Raw genomic sequence first — 22,357 nt, 5'->3', positions numbered from 1 at the left:
AAAAAGAAGAGATTTGTCATTTTGAGGCCGCTTGCCCTAGAGTTCCCTGGAGATCTCAGCCTCTTTCTTGTGTGCTGTTATTTTGGCTTAAAAGAACATCTAGAAACGATTTCCAGAAACTAAAAACCCCAAACACCTTATAGGATTTAAGCAGAAGGGGCGGGGAGGGAGGTGAGGGGAGGGTGCTTGCTGTTAAAAGGTAATATTTAAAAGCTGCGTGTAGGAGTGGGGATGGGAGTGACATCGTGGATGCCATCAGAAACCACATTAACCGCAGATTCTAAACTGAAAAAAAGTCACATGCATCTGAATACTATGATGAGGTGGAGAGTTAAGCAAACTCGGCAGGACAGGCAGAAGCTTCTTTTCCTCTTTGGCTGTTGGTTCAGGTTTCTGATGGCTGTCTGTACTATCTATGCCAGAATGGATATTTGACTTTCTGGTCTTCAAAGTTCCTCTCCCAGCCACAGATGATGACCCTTTTAATTTACAGAGAGATATTAAGTATTAAGCGATATTAAGAGATATTAAGTATTAAGCTCTGGTTGGCTGCCAGGTTATCTTCCTTTTGAAATCACGTCAATTTGACCTTTGTAAATTGGTTTGCATTGCTTCCTTTTCTTCTCACCCAGGACTGCTTTTCACACCCAAATCTTCAAAAGAGACACTTAGCTTATTTTGTAGCCTCTTGTGTCTGAATAAGGCCAGTTGCCTCAGAGACACTTCAGATAATGGCAACTTTGGTTTATAAGAACTTTTTCAGACACTGATTGTGTTACCCTGATCTGGCTTCATGAGCGTCCTTAATTGTTCCTGGGGAAGAGGGAGGGAGAGAGGAAATATTTATTTCTTGCTCAATAGGGCTTCCCTGAAGCAATATTTTTACCATACTCCCTCAGTCGCAGAGTGTACATCTCCAGATAATGGTGGAATGAAATGAGACCATGTTGCAGTAGATGTGTTGGAAGTGTTCAATTTGTTCTTATGCCCCAAATCAATAAAAATCTTTGAGGCCCAGAAAGGAATGGACAGTATTGGCAGAATACCATTGAAAGACATACTGTTAAAAAAAAAAAACAAACCCAAAAACATAAGTCTGTCTTTTATGAAAATTATACTCCTTAAGTTGTCCAGAGTGAAGTGACAACTGCTTTCTTCTCTTGGAGATATTTCTGTGTTCCACATTGTGTGGAATATTATAGGAGAGAGGTGAAATAATGGCGCGTTTCCCATATTTCTCTGATATACATCCTTTGCTACCCATGCAGATTACCATGTGGCTTCCGTGGGAATGATGATTCCATCCAGGGTTGGGGGTCAGATATCTGTTTGATAGGCATTCTAGGTAATGCTTATATAGGAAGTGAAGAAAGCACAAAACTCATGTGGCACTCACTGTGATCCCCAGGTGTTCACATGTGTTATTTTATTACATCTTCCCACCAACTCTATGAGACAGGAATATTTAGCCCCCATTTTATAGTTAAAAAACTAAGATTGTCCTAGTTTAAGGGATTTAGAATGGATCACATGGATGTCTGTTTAACCTCTGCCTTCCACCATCCCACGAAGCCTTCATAGCATACATTCCTCGCAAATTCTTCCATTTTTTATACATATCATTCACCTTTGCCTCTCACACTCAAATTATATATCATACCCCCTGATCTGAATATACTTTCTTAATTATCCCTCAGGCTGAGATTCTTGAACAGGTGGTCTGCATACTTTATCTGCCTTTCCTTCTGAGAGCTTCAGACTTTCATCAATTAGGTATCTTCTATCTGCTCTGTATCTTTGACGGGCCACTTTGGTGTGCTGTGTCTGGCCAAATTCAGTAGGATGTGTTATCTCGAATAAATTGTGTTCAAAAATTCTTTTCATTCTGAATATATTTTCACTGAGGTTCCAACTCAACCTTCTTGCCTGGAAGAAGTCTTCCCAGGGCTACATCCCCACGTTCACAGTTGAAATTAACCTCTCCTGTTTATTGTAACTACAATGGATACCAGTACACATCAGAATTTCCAGGGGAATCCTTTAAGGGCTAAAACCAAATATATTTGTTACCACACCTTTCCTGTTTGTTGTAACTACAATGGATACCAGTACACATCAGAATTTCCAAGGGAACCCTTTAAGGGCTAAAAACAAATATATTTGCTACCACACTGTATGTTAATTATACTTCAATAAAGATGTATTTGATTTGAAGTATGCTTGGTGTATGGCAGACAATGGATACATTGGATATTATAGCATGTCAGGAGGAAACTGTATTTCTGGCTCTATATTAGGAGATCAGAAGTATTGTTTCCTTAGCATGGTGAGGTAGCAGCAGTTCTTTCCGCAGATGGTGATTCCCCAGCACCTAACAAGCAATAGGGCCTTAGACTTGGTCAGGAACTTGGCTGCCATACAGTCAGGCTAAGGAGGGGTGAGATTCTAGGGGTGAGTTTATGAGGGTAAAAGAAAGTAAAGAGTGGTAGGACCTGAGTCTCTTTCCCATGTGCATATTTCTTTTTCATGGAGACTTTTGGTCATCCAGTGGGGAATGGCCAGCTTCCCATTTACTATCACAGCCTTCTGCATTGACCAGGGAAGGGCTTTCCTCTTCTTGGGAAAGAGAGGAAGGAAAGCACCCAGCCCTTAGGAAATTTTTTTTTTATCATAAACACTGAAAAGCAAGTGAAAAGGTGCTCTTCTTCCCCACTCTCTCTTTTTGCCCTTATCCCTAAGACACAGTGTGCCTAGTAGCATGTAATGCTGGTCTTTGAAGGAGTCTAAATCTTGAGCTACCTTTATCTGATTGGGAATGGAAAGATCTGTAGGAGATGAGGAGAATAAGTCCTCCAGAGGAGGACATGGTAAGGAAGCTAGAGATTCTTGAAAGGGAGGAGGGGGTTACCTCCTGCCAGGTTGTGGAAGCCAGGTCCAGAGTTGCTGTGGTTGTGGATTACAGTCACTGTGGTAGAAGGCCGAGGTGATAAGGAAGCAGAGAGTGGTTTTGCAGTGTATCTTGGGTGGCTTTCTACATAGTCATCCGTAAGGTGGGACTTGAGATTCAACTAATATTTATTGAGTATCCGTTATATAATAGGAGATGTTCTCGGTGCTGGAGGTGGGGGTAGGGCACACAGTGTTGAGCAAGATAGAGCCCTTGCTCTTAGCAATCTTATGGTTTTGTGGGAAAGGGATCAATAAACAAGGTACAAATAAATGAAAAAAAAAAAACATCTTTCAGATACAGGCCAATGCACTTCAGAGTGTGTTAGGGAGTTTCTTTAGAGCAATCAGACCTCTGAGAAGTGGTTTTTGAACTGAGATGTGAATGATGAGAAGCAGCCGTCAAGTGAAAAGCAGAAGGAAAAGCATTCTAGGAAGAGGAAACAGCAACTTCAAAGGCCCTGAGGCATGAATGAATTTGGGGGTATTTGGAGAACTTGTAGAAGCAGAGGACTAAAAAAGGGGAATTTGGAGGAGGTGCAGTCAGGGATGTGGGAGGCAGTTTATATGAAGCCTTCAAGTCTTGGAAAGGAACGTGAATTGTGTTTTAATTAGAATGGGATGCCACCAGGGATTTTTAATTAGAGATTAAGTCAGTCTTCACCCAATGGGCATGGGCTTTCCTGTTTGTGTCTCTTAATTCTTCTCCCTCATTCACACACACACACACACACACACACACTTGCACATGCACATTCACCCTCAGCCAGCTTTACTTCCCTCTCTTAATTCGCCATCACTGATTTCTCCTTCCTTGCCCCAGGCCATGGCACAGGCATCCACCCAGAGAAGCAGGGCTCAAAGGACCCTGGACCCTGTTCCTCTTATCCTCTGAAATAAATCCATACACTCACTTAGTTTCATCTTTATGCATAAGACTGTCCGTCACTAATTCTGATTTCTCAACCTCTCTGCAAACTGAACCTGTAATTATCTCTAAGAAGTCCCTGGGTTGGCTGGTGATGTCTGAAACTAGATACTGAAAATTAACTTAATGAAGCAAATCAATTGCAATTGATAGCTTATGTAAGATAATGATTGTCACAAGAGGCAAAAATTTAAGTAATCCAGAAACCCTTGCCTTTTCCTGAATATCTGCTCCTTCTCTCCCAGGCTGACATCTACACAGCCTGTTATGGGAGGTTTATATTGTATTTAGAGTATACTTTCAGTGGAAATGTGCAGGATTCTTGTAATATTTGTCATGGGAATGTATTAATGTGTGAGAGATTTCATTTCTATTGGTCTCTGTAGATGATCTCAGAGTAGTACTTAAATCATGAAGGTTTATGTCTAAGTTGATATCTCCTAAGTTGATATCATTGGTTTATAGGAAATGAACAGAAGGTCCCAGCATTTTATCGATTATGCTTTGACTCTAGGATAGTTCCTCATTACCAGTTTGTTACCCTCTGGGTACGCACATTTCTTAGAGAGAAAGTTGTTTTTGAGATTCTTTAGCTAGATACCCTGTTTATTTATTAACTCACATACTTCATGTCAACTAATAATCATAACTTGAACAACTCACTTTTAGCTTTTTGTGTCTGTTTTTTTTTTTTCCTGGTTGATGACATAAAATACGGAATACCTTTCTGTTTGAGAGGGTAGTGATTACATCTTGTCTTGTTCACCCCTGTGTCCTCTGTACCTGGTGCAGTGTCCAGAACATTACAGATAGAACAAACATTTGCCAAAATGACTCAATCAGTGTCCATGGATTAACCCACAATGTTAACTTATTAGCTCAGTTGTAACATCTTTGTAACTATTATGATTCATTTTTGTAACTGTTAAGATTATCAACTTGTTATCTCAAAAACTTTACCCAGTGGAGAAAACAGGTGAAAGATTAATTCATTGCTGTGGATTTGTATATACTAATTAAAACTCTTTTGGCTTTGAAAAGATTTTCCTCTGAAAATATTTTAGTGTACTTATGTTGACAAGAAATAGACCAGTGTAAAAGTGCCATCAGATGGATATTTTCAAATTTGTTTCATGTGCAGTAAACTTTCTTCTATTTTTTTTTTTTTTTCGAGTAGGCTCCAGGCCAAACATGGGGCTTGACCTCATGACTCTGAGAGCAAGAGTCCCATGTTCAATCAACCGAGCCAGCCAGGCGCCCCAGTAAGCCTTCAGTATAGTTTCATAATTCATAATTTATGATGATTTAAGTTGGGTTAGTCAGGTTTGTGGTCATACTACTGGGGAAATAAATGTGTGTGCCAAAGATGTGAATAACAAAGTTATTTTCTTTTGTAGTAGTACATTTTTATATCCATGGTTTTAGGCACTTTAGTAGGCAGAGAGATGCATTCATTGTTCAACACTGAACAATGTTACAACACTTAGGATCTTTCTTAGATTCCTATTGACTGTCATTTAACCTAGTATGTGACACAAATAAATGCCCTGGGGGATAAAAAGTTCTCCTTGTCAAGATTGCCAGAGCTAGGAGGAATGGGAACAAGAGCCTGGCTGGCAAGAACTGAGAGATGGGGTGCAAGGGAGGGCCGACTAGGGGCTCCTGCTGAGACGCACAGGACAGAGTTTCTCACAAAGAATAATGTCTTCAGAGAGCATGCTCTTGGTTAATGGAGATATCCTGTATTCATATTTTAAAAATTCTAAATATTTAGGGGTTCCTGGGTGGTTCAGTCTGTTGGCCATCTGACTCTTGCTTTTGGCTCAGGTTATGATCTCATGGTTTGTGAGATCAAGCCCTGCATTGGACTCTGCACTGACAGCATGGAGTCTGCTTGGGANCTCTCCCCCTCTCCCTCTCTCCCTCTCTCCCTCTCTCCCTCTCTCCCCTCCCTTCCCTCTGCTCCTCTCCCCTACTTGTGTTCTCTCTCTGTAAAATAAATACAACATTTAAAAAATAAATACTTAAAGTAAAAATTCTAAGTATTTAGAGGTTCTGCCTTTTAGATATTTTTTTTTGGCCCACAAACACATGATGCTATATAAACACAGCCTTCTTGTTTCTGAGCTGTTTCTAAGGAATCCTTTCCCCTAACCCCATCAGATTTTAGTCCTTAGATTGGTTATCAGTCCTTTGTTTCTGACAGTTGGTAGAATTTTCTTCTTAGGAAATCTTCTATTGCAAATAGACTGGAACTGCAGAAGGTTCCATTTTTATTAAAAATAAAAAAAAATTAAAGATAAACTAGGGGTGCCTGGGTGGCTCAGTCAGTTAAGCATCAGACTTTTGGTTTTGGTTCAGGTCATGATCTGACAGTTCATGAGTTCGAGCCCCACACCGGGCTCTGCGCTGGTAGTGCAGAGCCTGCTTGAGATTCTCTCTCTCTTCCTCTCTCTGACCCTCCCCCATGCTTTCGTGAGTGCCCATGTGCTCTCTCTCTCTCTCTCAACAATAAAAAACATTTTAAAAAATCAAAATATAAAAGATAAATTATTAAATACTTTAAAAATATAATATATGAAACAAAATTAAATGCTTTTATTAAAATCTTGTTCAACCCTTTAGTATGTTAGAGTCCTTTATGGAATAAGGGATGGAGGAGGCAAAGATAAGGGAATGTGTACACTTTCTGCATTTAACATGGGGTCAAGGAATAAAAAGGTAGAGATTTAAAAAAAAATTCCCTGACATTTTATACATAATTTATAGCTACACTTACCAGTTGAAAATGCGTTACCCAGTTGCATTTAGACAAGAGCAATGAGATTGTAATCTAGGCATTCAACTAGTGTATAAAAGGATATTCAATTGCTTTTTAGCAGCAGCAATTAAATTAATTTATAACTTTATTTAATTGATACACTCTGAAAGTTAAAAGAACTTTCTGCTGTACATATAACTAATCTTTGTGAGATAGAGGACACTTCTTTCAAATTACTTTTGATATCTGAAGCCAATATTTTAGATAAGTGTCAAAGTAATTTAGCAAATTATTCTTGTTTGATTCCAGCTATGTTGCAAATAAATTCAAAATAATTGGATATTTTGATAAGCAGGTCATTAAAAGAGAGGTTTGCTTGCTGATCATGAAGTACCTGGATATGTTTTCTAAGCACTGACTTTTTTGGAGGACAAATCTAGGCTACAAATTAAAAAACATGTCTTTGGGGTGTCTGGGTGGCACAGTCAGTTAAGCTTCCAACTCTTGATTTCTGTTCAGGTCATGATGTCATAGTTCATGAGACTGAGCCCCACATCTGCCTCTACGCTGATAGCCCAGAGCCTGCTTGGGAGTCTCTCTCTCCCCCTCTCTCTGACCCTCCCCAGCTTTCTCTCTCTCTGTGTCTCTCAAAATAAATAAAGAAAACATTTAAAAATGAAAAGAAAATTAAAAGTGTTTTTACAGATTTGGTAGGGGTCTCATTTAATCATAAAATGGTATAATTACATCCTTTTTTAAAATTGAGTAATGACAAATTTATTATCATGAAGGAAAACAAGTGTAGCCAGCCATCTTAAAAAATGCCCCAACCACTGCTTCTCAATGTAGGAAGACTAAAACTACATACTGTTTTCACACAACAAATCCCATCTCTGTCCCCTAAAATTCCCGTAGTTTTGTTCATTAAAAGGGGATTTTAAAAACCCCCCAAAACTTAGCACTTTAGAGCAGCATTCAGCTTTCTTGTGAAATACTCAGCATCTTAAATATTATGTACATTTCTTTTTTTTTAATTTTATTTGTTTTGAGAGAGAGAGAGACAGAGAGAACGAGCAGGGGAGGGGCAGAGAGAGAAGGAGAGAGAGAATCTCAAGCAGGCTCTATATTGTCAGCACAGACTTGATGGGGGCTTGAACTCACAAATGGGTGAGATCATGACCTGAGCGGAAACCATGACTTGATGTTTAACTGACTGAGCCACCCAGGTGCCTCTCTTTGCTTCTTTTAGTAAGCAACAAGGCTTGAATAGATGTGTGTCAGTAAGGACTTCTCCAAAACGGCCTTTAAAGATAATCCTACAATTATGCCTTAAACTTATGAGTAAAGATAATCTACAGTTGGGGCACCTGGGTGGCTTAGTCGATTAAGTGTCCAACTTTGGCTCAAGTCATGATCTCACGGTTTGTGGGTTCGAGCCCGGCATTGGGCTCTGTGCTGACAGCTAGCCTGCTTCTGATTCTGTGTCTCCCTCTCTCTCTCTCTGACCCTCCCCTGCTCATGCTGTCTCTCTTTCAAATATAAATAAATAAATAAAGATAATTCTACAGTGTAATTTCTGTCTCTTGCAAATGTGTGAGATCTGAGTAGGAAAGATTTGGTATTCTGTCAGAGCCAGAGGCCTGTATCTCAGCCATCATCTGACTGGTTACTATAACAAGGGGACTGAGCAGGGGAGGTACTTGAGGTGCCTATGAGTGTCAGAATTGTGACATTTAAATTCCTTCTGTAGTTTACTAATCTGGTTGCCTTTTTAAAAAAATATTTATTTATTTTTGAGAGACAGAGACAGAGCACAAGTGGGGGAGGGGCAGAGAGAGGGAGACACAGAATCTGAAGCAGATTCCAGGCTCTGAGCTGTCAGCACAGAGCCCAATGCGGGGCTCAAACTTGTGAACCGCAAGATCATGACCTGAGCCAAAGCTGGACACTTAACCGACTGTGCCACCCAGGCGCCCCTGATCTGATTGCTTTTTATGCTGTTGCCAGATAGAGTTTTCACTTTCTTTGGTTTCAGTGTAGTCTTCAGACCAGTCGAGTCCTTGCGTCCACCACATGATTCTAGGGTTGTGGTTTTTTGTTTTGTTTTGTTTTGTTTTGATCCTGCTGGCAATTCTTCCATCTTTTCACAGGCAGGACACAGGCACTACAGATGTCTCCTGAATGAGTGTCATGCAACCCAAAATAGCTCAATTTACTGCCAGTGAATTGAGAACTGGAGGACTTAGCTCTGCACATACAGCAGCCCTCTACACTTCAGTACATCTTTGGCTTGCAAAAACCAAACAACTTTTCTGCTGGGCAAAAGTCCTCGAAAAGCAGCTGTTAAACACGCAATAATGTTTTAGAAAGGCAGAGTGCATGCCAAGCTAACCCTGCTTTCCGTAGTCGTTACTTCCTCCTCCTCAGCTGACTTGTGTAGAAAGCCATAAAAGGAGGGGCACCTGGGTGGCTCAGTCTGTTAAGTATCCAACTGACTTTGGCTCAAGTCATGATCTCATCATTCTGGAGTTTGGATCAGGTGATGCTCTCACCATTCTGGAGTTTGAGGCGTGCGTTGGTCTCTGTGCTGTCAGCTCAGAGCCTGGAGCCTGCTTCAGATTCTTTTTCTCCCTCTCTCTCTGCCTCTCCCCTGTGTGTTCCCTCTCTCTCTCTCTCTCTCTCTCTCTCTGTCTTTCTCCTTCTGTAAAAATTAAACATTAAAAAAATTTAGAAAGCCATAAAATGATATCATCATATTCTTATGCAGAATCTTCTACCTGAGCTCTCTACCTATGACCACCAATATTTCTGCCTGTGTATCTTTTATAAGAACATTCTTTAAGCCTGGTTTTCGTTACAGAAAATTTTTTTCTGGTCAAAATTCCAGAGTTTCTCTAGCTGGTCTTTGAAGTTTTCTGTCATCTCTTGTTGCTACCTTTCTTTTTACTCTCCCATTTGAACTAGTGGTTACTGCAAGCTTCCAGTGCTTTAGCCCGGGATGTTCTGTTGACACTGCCTTTCTCCTTTCACTCCACACTGCCCTTTCCAAGCCAGATGGTAACCTGTGTTCATTTTCTACCCTCACAATTTTTAACTACATGACTGTGTAAGTTGCCTGCGGCCTCTGAGCATCACTCTCCTTATCTATAAACTCGACATAAGGCCATATCACAGTTATTGCAATAAAAGAAAACACATATAAATAGTTCAGCATAGGTTCTGCCAAGTATTATTTAATCGGTACTACTTGCCATTATTATTGTTATAACTATTATGATAGCTTTTATTATAACTCTGTTCTTTCTCAAATAGTTACAAATTAACTTTCTCCAGAAAGTCTTTCTGATCAACCTCATCCATCTCCAAATTTCCCTTCAGTCTGTTTCATTGTAGCACCTGCCTTCACTCTGGACTTCATTAATCTACTCATGTTGTTGTATTTCTTCATTCTTCAGTGAACAGGAACAAATGTTTGGGCACCTACGATGTGCCAGGTGCCATGTTATTTATTCTATAGGGACCCAAGGGCACATGAAGGGATGTGGTATATATATGTGCACGCACATGCATGCATAGGGGTTTTGGGTAGAGTTGGAGGTGAAAATCTGTTGGTTGAATAGGAGCCTTTCACAATAAACTAGGGTTCAGAAGTAAAAACTGCTCTATTCACATGTGCATTACAAATCTTAACATCTTTTAGCTTGAGTTTTTGAAATTGGTTTCCAATGTATGATAGTTGTAGTTATCTTTAGTCTCAAGACAGCTTTACATATGCTTTCTTTCTTAGACTCTCTTATCCTCATCCAGATGCAGGGTGAAGGTGGAAAGTGAAGTCCTCCTTGAATAGAATACCAACAGATGATTCCAAGTTATGCTGGGGAAGGTTGGAAGGTGAAGAGAATATTCCAGAAAGCACAAACAGAATGATCAAAGGTGCTGGGGCATAAAACAGTGTTGAGAATGACTAAGAACTGCACAAAGTTTAGTCTCTCAACCCATAATGTCCAAAATTAAGCATTTTAAGAGCTGTCACAGGAGAGAATGCAGGAGTCAGCTCAGTCAGACTCAGAGGCCTATGGCTTATGACGTTTACATCTCCCCATGAGGTTATACCCTGGGGGATGTAGCTCTATCTGGACAATTTATAACAGGCCAATTCTTCACATTGCTTCTAACTTTAGACTTGGATTTTACATGTGGCATGGAATACATCTCTTCCATTTGCTGCTTTCGTGAGAAAATGATGAACACGTTAGTTATGGTAATGTATAATTGATGTCGGAGCTCTCATTTTTAATAGCCCAACTATTTAAAACACAGAACTATGAAATATGTTTTGAGACTGCTGAAGCATGGGATTGTAATTGAAATTTGAGAATAGGGATGGATTTCAATGGGACAGAGACATCCTAGGAGAACAGTCAAGACAATCACTACAAATTCATAGCCTTGAAATGTTCAGTACCTTCTTAATACATTTTACACAACAGAAGGTCAAGTGCTTCAATTACTAGCTTCATTTTCTATAATTACATGCTTGATAATTTATATGTAAAATTTTGATCAATGTTTGCTTTTTATTTCTTTGTTTGCATTGCAATTAAGTTTTGTCTTCTCTTCACTCTTCTTTCTTAGGAATCATCTAGTTTTTAATATATCAGTGTTATTTGGAACTTACGCAATATCTAATGTTCGCTGCCTGAATTATATTTAATCCTAGAAAACCTTCTATGTTTTTACTCCAAAAATATGTTCTCTACTAATTCTGTGTTGTGTCCAGTATTTTAACGCAGTCCTTTGGTGTTGATTTCTCTTGCTTGGAGATTAAGCAACAGGACCCAGAACACTCTAACCACAAGTGTTTAAAATTCCCAGAGAAGAATTAGATGTGAAAGAAAAAACACTGGAGCTTACTTGAACTCTAATTAGCCTGAAAATGGAATGTGTGGGAGAGGTCTGCAAGGAGGGTGGAGAACAGAGGGCAAAGCAAAAAGTGTCCTAATGTGTTTATAGTACTGTGGAGGGGAGGTGTATCCTTATTACTTATAATTAGTTCCTGCTTATCAAACAGCTTTTTAATTATCATCCATGGATTTGGCTATGGAAGCTGCCAATCTGCCAGTTTGAATATATGTATTTGTTGGCCTTCACATTTTTCTCATTATAAGTAAATTACCTTAGCATTTCCGGTTATGCACCAGCCCCTAAGAGTTATTAAACAGCTCGGGTAAACTGGCCACTTGAGTGTCTGAACAGTAGCTGTGAGTGGCTGACTCACAGCTGAACAGTGGCTGTGAGTGGGTTGTTGCTTTTCCCAGACAGTGCCCCTCTCTGACGTTGTACTTAGGTTGCTAAGACCTCTGTTTCTTGGACAGCTCCAACTTCTTTGGTGTGATTTTTTTAAATTAAAAACTTTTTTTTAAATGTTATATTTATTTTTGAGACAGAGACAGAACATGAACAGGGGAGGGCAGAGAGAGAGGGAGACACAGAATCTGAAGCAGACTCCAGGTTCTGAGCTGTGAAGTTGGATGCTTAACTGAGTGAGCCACCCAGGCTCCCCTCTCTGATGTTTTTTTAAAGTTAAGTTTTCAAGGAAGGGAGCCTTTGCTTGCTCTCCAGGAATGCACTAGGAGCTCCCATCCTGTCGCTGCTTCCCTCCTTAGATGTAACCACTATTCTGACTTTTATCCCCATAGGGTAATTGTTTTTTTCTGTTTCTCTTTAACTTGAATTAACATCAGATATTCTAAATGGCTCTAGGGAATTTAGTCCTTCTGGCTGAGGGTGAAGCCTGGGCATTTCAAGAAGAATGTTATAGGTTGAATTGTGTCCCTCAAAAAAGGCAAATTGAAGTCCTCCTATCCTAGTACCTCAGGTTGTGATCTTACTTGGAAATAGGGTCAGGGGCGCCTGGGTGGCTCAGTGGGTTAAGTGTCCGACTTCGGCTCAGGTCATGACTTCACAGTTTGTGGCTTCAAGCCCCGCATCGGGCTCTGTGCTGACAGCTCAGAGCCTGGAGCCTGTTTCAGATTCTGTATCTCCCTCTCTCTCTGACCCTCCCCTGCTCACGCTGTCTGTCTCTCTCAGAAATAAATAAAACATTAAAAAAAAAAAAGGAAATAGGGTCATTTCAGATGCAATTAGTTAAGATGAAGTCATGCTGGGGTAGGGTGGGCTACTAGTCCAGTATGACTGCGGTCCTTATAGGAAGCATCTGTGTGAGGACAGAGACAGGGATACACCATGTGAAGATGGTGGATTGGAGCGATGCATATATAAGCCAAGGAATGCCAAGGAGTGGGAGCAGTCCTCAAGAAGCTAGAAAGAAGCAAGGAAGGATTCTTCCCTTCAGCTTTCAGAGAGAGCATGGCCCTACACCTTGATTATGGACTTCTAGCCTCTACAACTATGAGACAATGAGCTTCCGTGTTGGAAGCCACACCGTCTGTGGAACTTTGTTCTTGCAGCCTGGGAAACAAATACTTAGGGTCTGTGGTGGGCCTGGTGTCCTGAGCCCTCTACCAGCCTGCATCTCCCCAGGGCGCACCTGGCCGTTGCGCTGGCTACACCCTGTCCAAGCTGCTCCTGTCTGGCTCCCAGAGTGCTCTGTCTTGCTTCCTGGTTGCTCCGCACCCTGTGATGTGCCCCATAGGAAGACAGAGGTTTCGTTACTGTTATATGGCTTTTTCTTGATTTCTTCGCTAATGTTTTCAGACCAAGCAAGTTTGGTTTCCTGACATGCCCCAGGCGAAAGCCTTGCACATCAGCCTTTTGGGTCTCTACTGAGAGATCCTTACCTATCCTCCTGCGCCCAGACTGGGGCCACATCCTCCATCCGGTTTCTCTGGTTCCTCTGGTCCAAATCATCTTTGGTAGAAAAAAAAAAAATCAACTTTATTCTTTAAATGCCATGCTCTATTTTAGTTGGCATGCTGGAAATAAAGGTTTCATTTTGCTGTATGGAGGCATATCAAAGACCAGTTCTTATCTGAGAAAATAAAAAAAGCCCTCAGATCAAAAAGCGGCCCAACAATTAGGTTTTAGTAAGTAATCAGGAACTATGCAGAACATATTAGATGACAGAGTACTTTCTTTAGCAAAGGATTAGTTTTAGTCCGCCTTACAACTTATCTATTTTTTATTCCGGGCTGAGTTTCTGGTAGAGAAACCACAAGGATCATACTGTTGTAAAGTTCCCTGGGTGACTCCACAGACGCAGGCCACTTCCTGTGCTCTGGGCTCTTTTTTGTCCTTGCTTCACTGGGGATTTGCTGGTGGCTTTTGATTTACATGCTCTTAGTATGGACTCTGTCCCTTAATCTTGTATGTCCATAGCATTATGCCCCTTACTGTCCAGAAGCCATCACTTACTGCTACTACGTATGGGGAAGTCTTCAGGACATTTTTAAAAATCACAGACATGGGGAAGTTTCAAAAGTTTAAGTGAGCCTACTTTTGGTTTCTGGTCTACCTGTCTGGCCTTATTCTCATGTTAAGTAAGTCTCTTTCAACTGCTAGTTCCTGCTGTTTTTACTATATATTTCTATTTCTATTTTGCCCTTTGTGGAGGAATGCAAAAAAAACAACCTCTGGTTTTAGGCTAATCATGTATTCAGCACCATATGCATATTATGCAATAAAAATAAGAAAATGTGCACTTCAAATCTGTACTTAAGAGGTTAGAATGAGGCAGAAGGTTATGTTTGGTAAGTTTAATTGCCTATGTTTAAATGTGTGACTATATGGACTTGTTCTCTTGGCTCAGATACTCCTTATGTTCTGAGATCTTGTGCCATGGGATACATGAGTAATAAATATCTGTGTCGGATGGATGGATGGGCAGATGGATTAATGAATGATGAAACTGCTCCATCTTGGTCGGTTACTTTATTGAACTACTGGTAGGATAAATTTCAGTTGGGTACACAGTTGCCTCCTGAAGCCTGAAAGGATTTTCCGAAGCCCAGGAGGATTTCTTGGACTGGACACCGGGATCCAGAAGTGAAATCTCCTTGGCTTGTCTGTGGAACATGCTGAAACCTTTGGTTAGTTGTGTGAAAATGGGGCCACACGGTCTGATTCCATTGTGACCTCAGGGTGATGGAGTTACTTCTTTCATTGGAAACCCAGATTTATTTTTCTATTTACTGACTTGGGGATTGTGTATACTTCTTTGGAAATCATCTAGGAGGCTGTTCTTCCCTTCCCTTTCCCTTGCCAGTTTATTTACTGACTTGGGGATTATGTATACTTCTTTGGAAATCATCTAGGAGTTCCTCTAGGAGGCCTATCTATCTTCAAATATCCTTTTGCATTTTCTGGACTAGTTTATCTTATAGTGTGAAGAATGCAGTCATTAGTAAATTTATCCATATTTTGAAACATCTGCCTTTTGAGGTTTTCTCAGAATTCTTTATAGAAAATGATGCTAAAGGTGTAGGAATCCCATAGATGGGTCTTCATATATTTGTGACCTTGACCTGTTTATGCTTCAAAATAAAACTTGTTACAGTGGCCTTGAGCAAAAAGTTCCATTAATGTAAATAGATCATTGTTTATAGGTCTAACCACTTCAAGATCATTTTATTGCTTTGCTTAATTGTCTGTTTTATCAAACATTGACTGTGGCACATAGTAGGCACTCACCAATCCCTTGATTCTAAAGAAAAAATTGTTTATCTTTCTGTGATTGTGCCTTGGATTATTTTCTGGCCAGAGCACAGAACAAAGAATCCCAGAGAAATGTTTGTTTTGTTTATCTATTTGCTCAAAAGCTCTGAGTTTTCTGTCCAGTGTGGTGTGTCCAGGAGGAGAAAGTGGTTGTAAGATACAGACTGTTTTCTGCATCTACTTTCTCTTCAGTATGTTCTGTTTTCAACAGGATTAGTATAGATTCAACTTAACTAGAAATTTATTTTCTTATTTAAAATACTATTAACTTCCCCCTTTGAGAGAGTCATAGTATTTTAATTATTTAGTTATTTTACCTGACTTGAATAATCAAAGATTTATGTTTTTAGAGTAAACCCCATTTAAAAGGGAAATTTATATTTTACTTTAAAAAAAATTTTTTTTAATGTTTTATTTGTTTCTGAGAGAGAGAGTGTGTGAGCAGGGAAGGGTCAGAGAGAGAAGGAGACAAAGAATCTGAAGCAGGCTCCAGTCTCTGAGCTCGCTGTCAGCACAGAGTCCGACGCGGGGCTTGAACCCACAAACCTTGAAATCATGAACTGAGTCGAAGTTGGACGCTTAACCGACTGAGCCACCCAGACGCCCTGGGAAATTTCATTTTTAAAGTATTTCTAGCAATTTGTAAGATTCAGTGTCTCAGTAAACTATTTTATCTAGATTGAAAAAGAAAAAGAGACTTGGCTCCAAAGTAACATTCAGATAAGCAATTCTCTGAGAGCAACCTAAATGTCTGCTTGTAGGGAATTGATAACTTGGTGATCTATTTGGTTGATAGGATATTCTACAGATCTTAAAAAGAATGAACTAGACCTTTCTGCATCACATCAATACGGATGGACCTCAAAATCTAAAGTGTAGAGTGACAAATGCAAATTTCAGAACATTGTATAATTGTTATGTAAACGTGACGCATTACTTAAAATAAGGTCACATCCTATGTAATGTTTATGAATGTGTGTGTGTGTGCATGTGAGTAAAAAGTGGACCCACATGCACATGTTTGAATATGAGGAAAGTTCCACGTTGACCTGCTCCTGGGAAGCTCTCACGGCTCTCAGGTCCAGAATAAGGACCCAGGCAGCAGAATCCCAAGACCAAACTCTGGATGCCACCTTCCAGCTTTGAGAACTCGGACAAGTTGAGTTCTCTAAGCCTTTCTGTGTCCTTATCTGCAGACTTAGAGTAACAACGCTCATGCCAGTGTGTGGTCAGTGAGTTCCTGTGTGCGGGTAGGCATGCCGCCCACATTAGCTATTACTGTTTTCATCATTACTCTTATCAGCAGCCTCAAGTCTTCTGTGTAAAGTTTTCTTTCTCATCTCAGAATCTTTGCAAATGCTATTTCCTCTGCCCAGAATGTTTTTCATATTCATCCTTTTTCATCTGGTTAACTCTTGAGTGGAGTTTTCTGAGAATTTCCCCAAATTCTTCAAAGAAGCTCTCTGTTTTTCCCTAGCTAGGTCAGTTTTTAGCCATACCAATATTGTAACTTAATAATTAGCCATGACCTTCTTGCTAATACCTGCCTCTCTCTTGGATTATAAACTGCCTTTTTTTTTTTTTTTCCTCTTCACGACTTTATCTTTAGTGCACCGAACAATGTCTGGGATAGAATAGGCATTGAGAAATTAAAAAAAAAATTTTTTTAAGGTTTATATTTATTTCTGAGAGAGAGAAAGAGATAGTGTGAGCACGGGAGGGTCAGAAAGAGAGGAAGACACAGAATCTGAAACAGGCTCCAGGCTCTGAGCTAGCTGTCAGCACAGAACCCGACACAGGGCTTGACCCCATGAACCGTGAGATCATGACCTGAGCCGAAGCTGGACGTTTAACCAACTGAGACACCCAGGCGCCCCAGGCATTGAGAAATTTATTGATCACATCAACACTTATTGTAGAAAGTGGAAACTTTCAGAGTTAATTTTATCAGTAAATAAATTTGACTCACTTTGCCAAAAGGATTAACCTACTAGTACTAGGAAGTAAATCTAGGATTATATGATTTCATAAAAAAAAAAAAATTACATAAACAAATCACATGCATTGGTTTATTTGTAATAATATTATAAAGTACCCCAAATTAAGATTTGCATCATGTTTGTGAGTTGTCTTTAGAAAATCCTCTGATGGATAATAATATAAGCAGAAACAGGGACTTTCAAAACACTGAAGGAATTTTGATGATTCTGGATGGATAGTAGGGAAGTGAAATTTCAGGTCCAGGTAAATAATGCAAAGCCTTACATTGAAAAAGAAGACCACAAATTGTAGCCTTGGGAAACTTACACTCTCCCCACCTTTGGAGACACATAATTTTATAACAGGTCACTGGGAAAGATTTGTAGCCATGTTTTCTCCATTCTGTTTTTCTGTTAAATCTAGAATTATAAGTAGAAATAATAAGTAACTGCATTTTTTAATGCCGAGTGTCTATTCAGTCAGTCATTCATCAGTCACAACACAGTTATTCAGTTTTAAGTATTTGCCAAACTTGGAGTATGAGCATCATTTTTGATTTGTTTTGTTTTGTTTTGAGGGAGAGAATCCCAAGCAGGCTCCTTGTTGTTGGTGCAGAACTTGACTTGGGGCTTGATCTCACGAACTGTGAGATCATGCATGACCTGAGCTGAAGTCAAGACATTTAATTGACTGAGCCACCCAGGTGCCCCTTATTTTTTCTTAATGGAAGTAAAGCATCTCTTCTTTAGAACTGTTCAAAATTAGTTGTTCAAAAGTATGACGGGGGCAGGTACTGCAAGATACCAAGATGCAAACTTTGTAAAATTTTGGATGTGTGGACTCACAAACTCCTCCTAATTACCACTTAACTATTTATTAGTCATCTGCCCCCAAACCAAGGCTGGAGAAGGACTTTTGAAGTCATATGTTTAGAAGACTCTGTGCACTTTGGGGAACATGGGTTTAAATACGTTTTAATGCTTGTAATCAAGTGATATCCTTGACATATATATGATCCATGATCTTGACCCACAGTCTTGGCATCACCTGGCTGGTTGCTTCAAATGCAGATTCTCAGCCCCCACCCCAGATCTACTGAATCAGCATCTACAGTTTAACAAGATGCTCAGGTGATACCAATAGACATTCAAGTTTCTTAAGCACTACTGTCCAAATGTCTCCCAGGTGATTTTTAGGACAAAGTAACTTTAGTAACAAGTGACTTTATTATCTGACCAATCAACCTGTATTATCTTTAGGCAACCCAAATATTAGCAAGTTCTCTCCTACTGAGCTCAGAAATAACTTCTTGAATATTGCGTTCACTGGCTTTGGTTTAACAACCTGCCCCCTCATCCTGCAGCCTTCAGAACCAAATTAATGCCTCTTCTTCATGAACATCATTCAAACATGAGAATGTGTGACCTTGTTTCCTCCCTTAAGTTAAGCTTCTCCAGGTGTAACTATGTCTCCATCCCCCGAGCCATTCTTGGTGTGATACTGTTTGGGGTTTCTTTACTAATTATTCAGACTAGATCATTTTAAAGGATCTTTCCAACTTCAAAATTGTGATTGCTCTTTTACTTCAGCTACTAATAAGTACTATTGGGTAGAAGATGATAGAAACCCAAGAGCTGTACTTTATTTGCATTTAGGGAGTATGACTCTGGGGCACAAATGTATAGTCATCCCTAATTTCCTTAGGCTCAAAATTCAGGTTCATGGTAGAGACTTCCATTATAATAATAGCTACTAAAGAGTACTACTTTGCCTTTCTTCTAATTTTTAAATGCATCAATTACTTCACATTTCCAAAGTGAAAATAAGCATTTTTTGTCTAGAAATTTTCATTTTCAAAGAAAAAAATTTCCTGTAATCCACAACTCAGCACATCAATGTATTTCATTTCTCTCCAGTGTCTTTTGGCAATATGTCACACACACATAGAAATAATCTTAGTGTTCTCAGCTTTTCAATGTTTTCCTTCTTTACTTGGTAGAATCTAAATATTTTTATGTTTTTCATAATAGTTAAGCACAAATATTTCCTTATTATAGGACATTAGAGTTCATAGTGGCTTCTGAAATAAAGTATTTGCCATGTTTTTGTTGGTTTTGTTTTTGTTTCCTAAGAATTTTTTTTAATAAAATATTTTCTACCAACATAAGTATACAACATGCAATCTTCGTTTTGTTTGTTTTTGTATCAGGGTTAGTCTTGTGTAAGAAAAGCTGTAGCAAGAGGCGTCTGAGATTTTTTGCAAAGTTTTCTTGAGACAGTAGCCCACACACAGCACATTCTTAAACTAGTTTGCTCTTCGCACGAATTTCTCCATGCTTCCTTTCCCCTCATGTCCTTCTAGATATTTTAATTCTTCTTGACCTCCTCATTCCCCTGTCTCCCTTCCCTTCCTCCTCAGAGAGTTTTCAGAGCAAGCGCAGTCTCTCAGTTCTCTCACCTCTGTATTTAACAATAAAGCTGTGTGTATGTGTGGGGAGAAGTGGAAAATAAGACACATGGTTCTTTCATTAGCAGGCTGTTTTGGATTCATTGAGCTGCATGTGTTATTTTTTTTTTTTCAAGGAGTCTGAGCTGGATCCTGTGGATAGCCAGCCATGAACTATAGTATGTAACATAGGCTGCTGGTTTTGCTCTTGGGTTTTTTTGTTTTGCTTTTTGGTAATTTCATCATCCTGTAAAGCATTTTGGGAAGGGTCCGCAGTGAGTTTACCAGATGTATTCATTAAACATTTTTTAACGGCTTAAAGTTTTCCTTGGGCAGTTAAGCCCATTCTTAACAAGCATGCTATGTTTGTATTTTACTTCAGCACTTGCAAGTGAGGAAATAGCACCGCCCTTTGTCGTGAATTATTTCTAGTGGAGAGGCTCCAACAATTTCGCAGACAGACTCCTGGGCCTCTGGAACCCGTACCACATCCTTCACATTCAGGAGCAGAGAGCCTTTGGGAAACAGATTCCTAAAAGTGGAGGTAAGCCAAGGCAACACTACCACTGTCTCACACTTTTTAGATGTGAGTGTGAACACTTGAAATGTCCGTATACAATGTTGCTAACTCTAGCAGATGACTTTCTTTTTTGGAAGAGCACAAGTGGGGGAGGGGTAAAGGGAGGGGGACAGAGGCTCTGAAGTAGGCTCTTGTGTTGCAGGCTGACAGCATGAGCCCGATGTGGGGCTTGAATTCATAAACTGTGAGATCATGATAGGAACTGAAATCAGTCACTCAACTGACTGAGCCACCCAAGTGCGCTTAGCAGATGACTTTAAAATACCATTTTCTTCTTTGTATACAGCTGCCTTAATTTATCTCTTATTAGTTCAACATGTGGCCAGAGGGCCTATGAGACTCTTAAATTAACCAGTGACTGGTCAGCATTTCCCAAACTTAAGCTATGGAAGTAGTAGTAGTAGTAGTAGTAGTAGTAGTAGTAGTAGTAGTAGTAGTAGTAATAATAATAATAAATATATATAATTATAAGTTTATTTAAGTAATCTCTATACCCAATGTGGGGCTCAAACTCACATCCCCAGGACCGAGAATCTCATGCTCTTCTGACTAAGCCAGCCAGGCACCCCTTAAATGTTATTTTTATTCTCAGTGTGAATAAGTCTTGTTTGGGACTGTTCTAATTCAGTATAGAAGGGAACAAGTAAGAAAACGCTGAAGTTAAAACTAGAACATTACATGCAGCACAGCTATTGTAGAAACTGCTGTTAAGCTGTGTAACCTTGGGCAAGATGCTTGCCCTCTCTGGGCCTTGTTTCCTCAATAGAACATACTCTAGTTCCCTCTCTGTCCTTAAATGCTACAATTAATTGTATTAATAATAATTGTACTGAAGTATCTAAATATAATTTTTAGGCATATTCTCCTTACCGTTTACAAATTGAAGATTCATTTCATAAATTTATTCTGAGATCGCTGTGGAGCTCAAATGTGCATCAGGAATCAGCTCCATGTTTTGCCCATGCATCTATGCAGTATTTCCGATTGGTTGTTCTACTAGCAAATTTGTTATGTTACTGTTTGGTTTGACAATGGTTTTGTGAAGGGCACCCATTGGCTGAGCACATTATGCTTTAGTGATACTGGCACATTTGGACATTTGCAATGGTTTTGGCATTTTGGTCCTTGGGACTCTCTTGAGCTCTTCATCGTTCACACCAAGACTATTCGTGAGTAGCTTCAGCACCCTTCCCCAGTGTCCTGGGCTGCTGGGCTTGCAAAACTATTGAGCACCACAAACTGGATGTATGGCTAGATCTTCAGCTTTCTTATTTCCAGATATATCTTAATTTAAGGGGAATCTGAGCTGTAATCATCTTACTGATTTGTAGAACTGTCTTTCCTGCCAATCTTTACATCTCTCGGCATCACATGGAAATATTTTGACTCTTTATAGCATAATAGTGGAGAGCATGGATTCTGGTGTGTGCCTGTGTTCAAATTCAGCTCAGCTCCTTACTGCCTGGGTATTCTTGGGGACGTTAGAATTTCTCTGTGCTTCAGTGTCATCGTTTGTATGATAGGAATGACAGTAGTACCTTAAAGAGTAGTTTGAGGATTAAAATAAGTACATTTCTATTTTAAACAGTTCTATTATGTAAACAGAATATTTAAACTATTTTTATTACCATCTGCTGCAGTATTTTATTTCTGCCTGCATCCTCTGGGGCTGACAGATACTCAGCTTTCCATCCTTACCTTGTTAACATTGCCGATTGACTCTGGTACTGTATTTCCTTCTGAATCTAGAACACAAGGCTTGAATCCTTCTCAACAGGATAATGGTGCAAGAGGCAACTATTTGTCAACTCCGGTTTATTTGCAGAGTTCTGGATTTTATTTCTTGCTTCAAGACATAAATTTGATATGCTGCTTACAAGTCTGAGTTGTTTGTTTTTACCAAAACTCAAGAGCAGTTTTCTTATGACAAACATAAGGTTGTATCTTCTACAACCAGAAATAGGGTCTCATTGTAACATTAGTTTTGCTAATGAATTACTACTATCTTGAATGCCTTTCATTTTTTATTCAGAAGCAGATGAA

General features: G+C 39.6%; 1 protein-coding gene and 1 pseudogene across 3 annotated transcripts in view; one reads left to right on the top strand and one right to left on the bottom strand.

Moving 5' to 3' along the window:
- LOC144240552 (uncharacterized) overlaps window positions 1–14,670 on the bottom strand; it is a 33,778-nt pseudogene extending 19,108 nt beyond the window's left edge. Inside the window, exons 1-6 of the transcript XR_013337753.1 lie at window positions 14,538–14,670; window positions 13,436–13,505; window positions 13,186–13,339; window positions 8,625–8,975; window positions 8,202–8,402; window positions 7,850–7,963 (exon numbers count right to left, since the gene is read on the bottom strand). The product of XR_013337753.1 is annotated as an uncharacterized LOC144240552 (transcript). The remainder of the gene's footprint in view (window positions 1–7,849; window positions 7,964–8,201; window positions 8,403–8,624; window positions 8,976–13,185; window positions 13,340–13,435; window positions 13,506–14,537) is intronic.
- Window positions 1–22,357, top strand: part of ST3GAL6 (ST3 beta-galactoside alpha-2,3-sialyltransferase 6) — a 61,396-nt gene that overhangs the window by 867 nt on the left and 38,172 nt on the right. For both annotated transcript variants that reach the window (XM_077774818.1, XM_077774816.1), the window contains exon 2: window positions 20,117–20,278. The gene's annotated coding sequence lies outside the window, so the exon portion shown is untranslated. The remainder of the gene's footprint in view (window positions 1–20,116; window positions 20,279–22,357) is intronic.

This window comes from Crocuta crocuta, unplaced genomic scaffold, assembly GCF_008692635.1.
Source record: "Crocuta crocuta isolate KB4526 unplaced genomic scaffold, BGI_CrCroc_1.0 scaffold6, whole genome shotgun sequence".
NCBI lineage: Eukaryota > Metazoa > Chordata > Mammalia > Carnivora > Hyaenidae > Crocuta > Crocuta crocuta.
The sequence above is the reverse complement of the archived record's forward strand: the minus strand, read 5'-3'. Positions and strand labels throughout refer to the sequence as shown.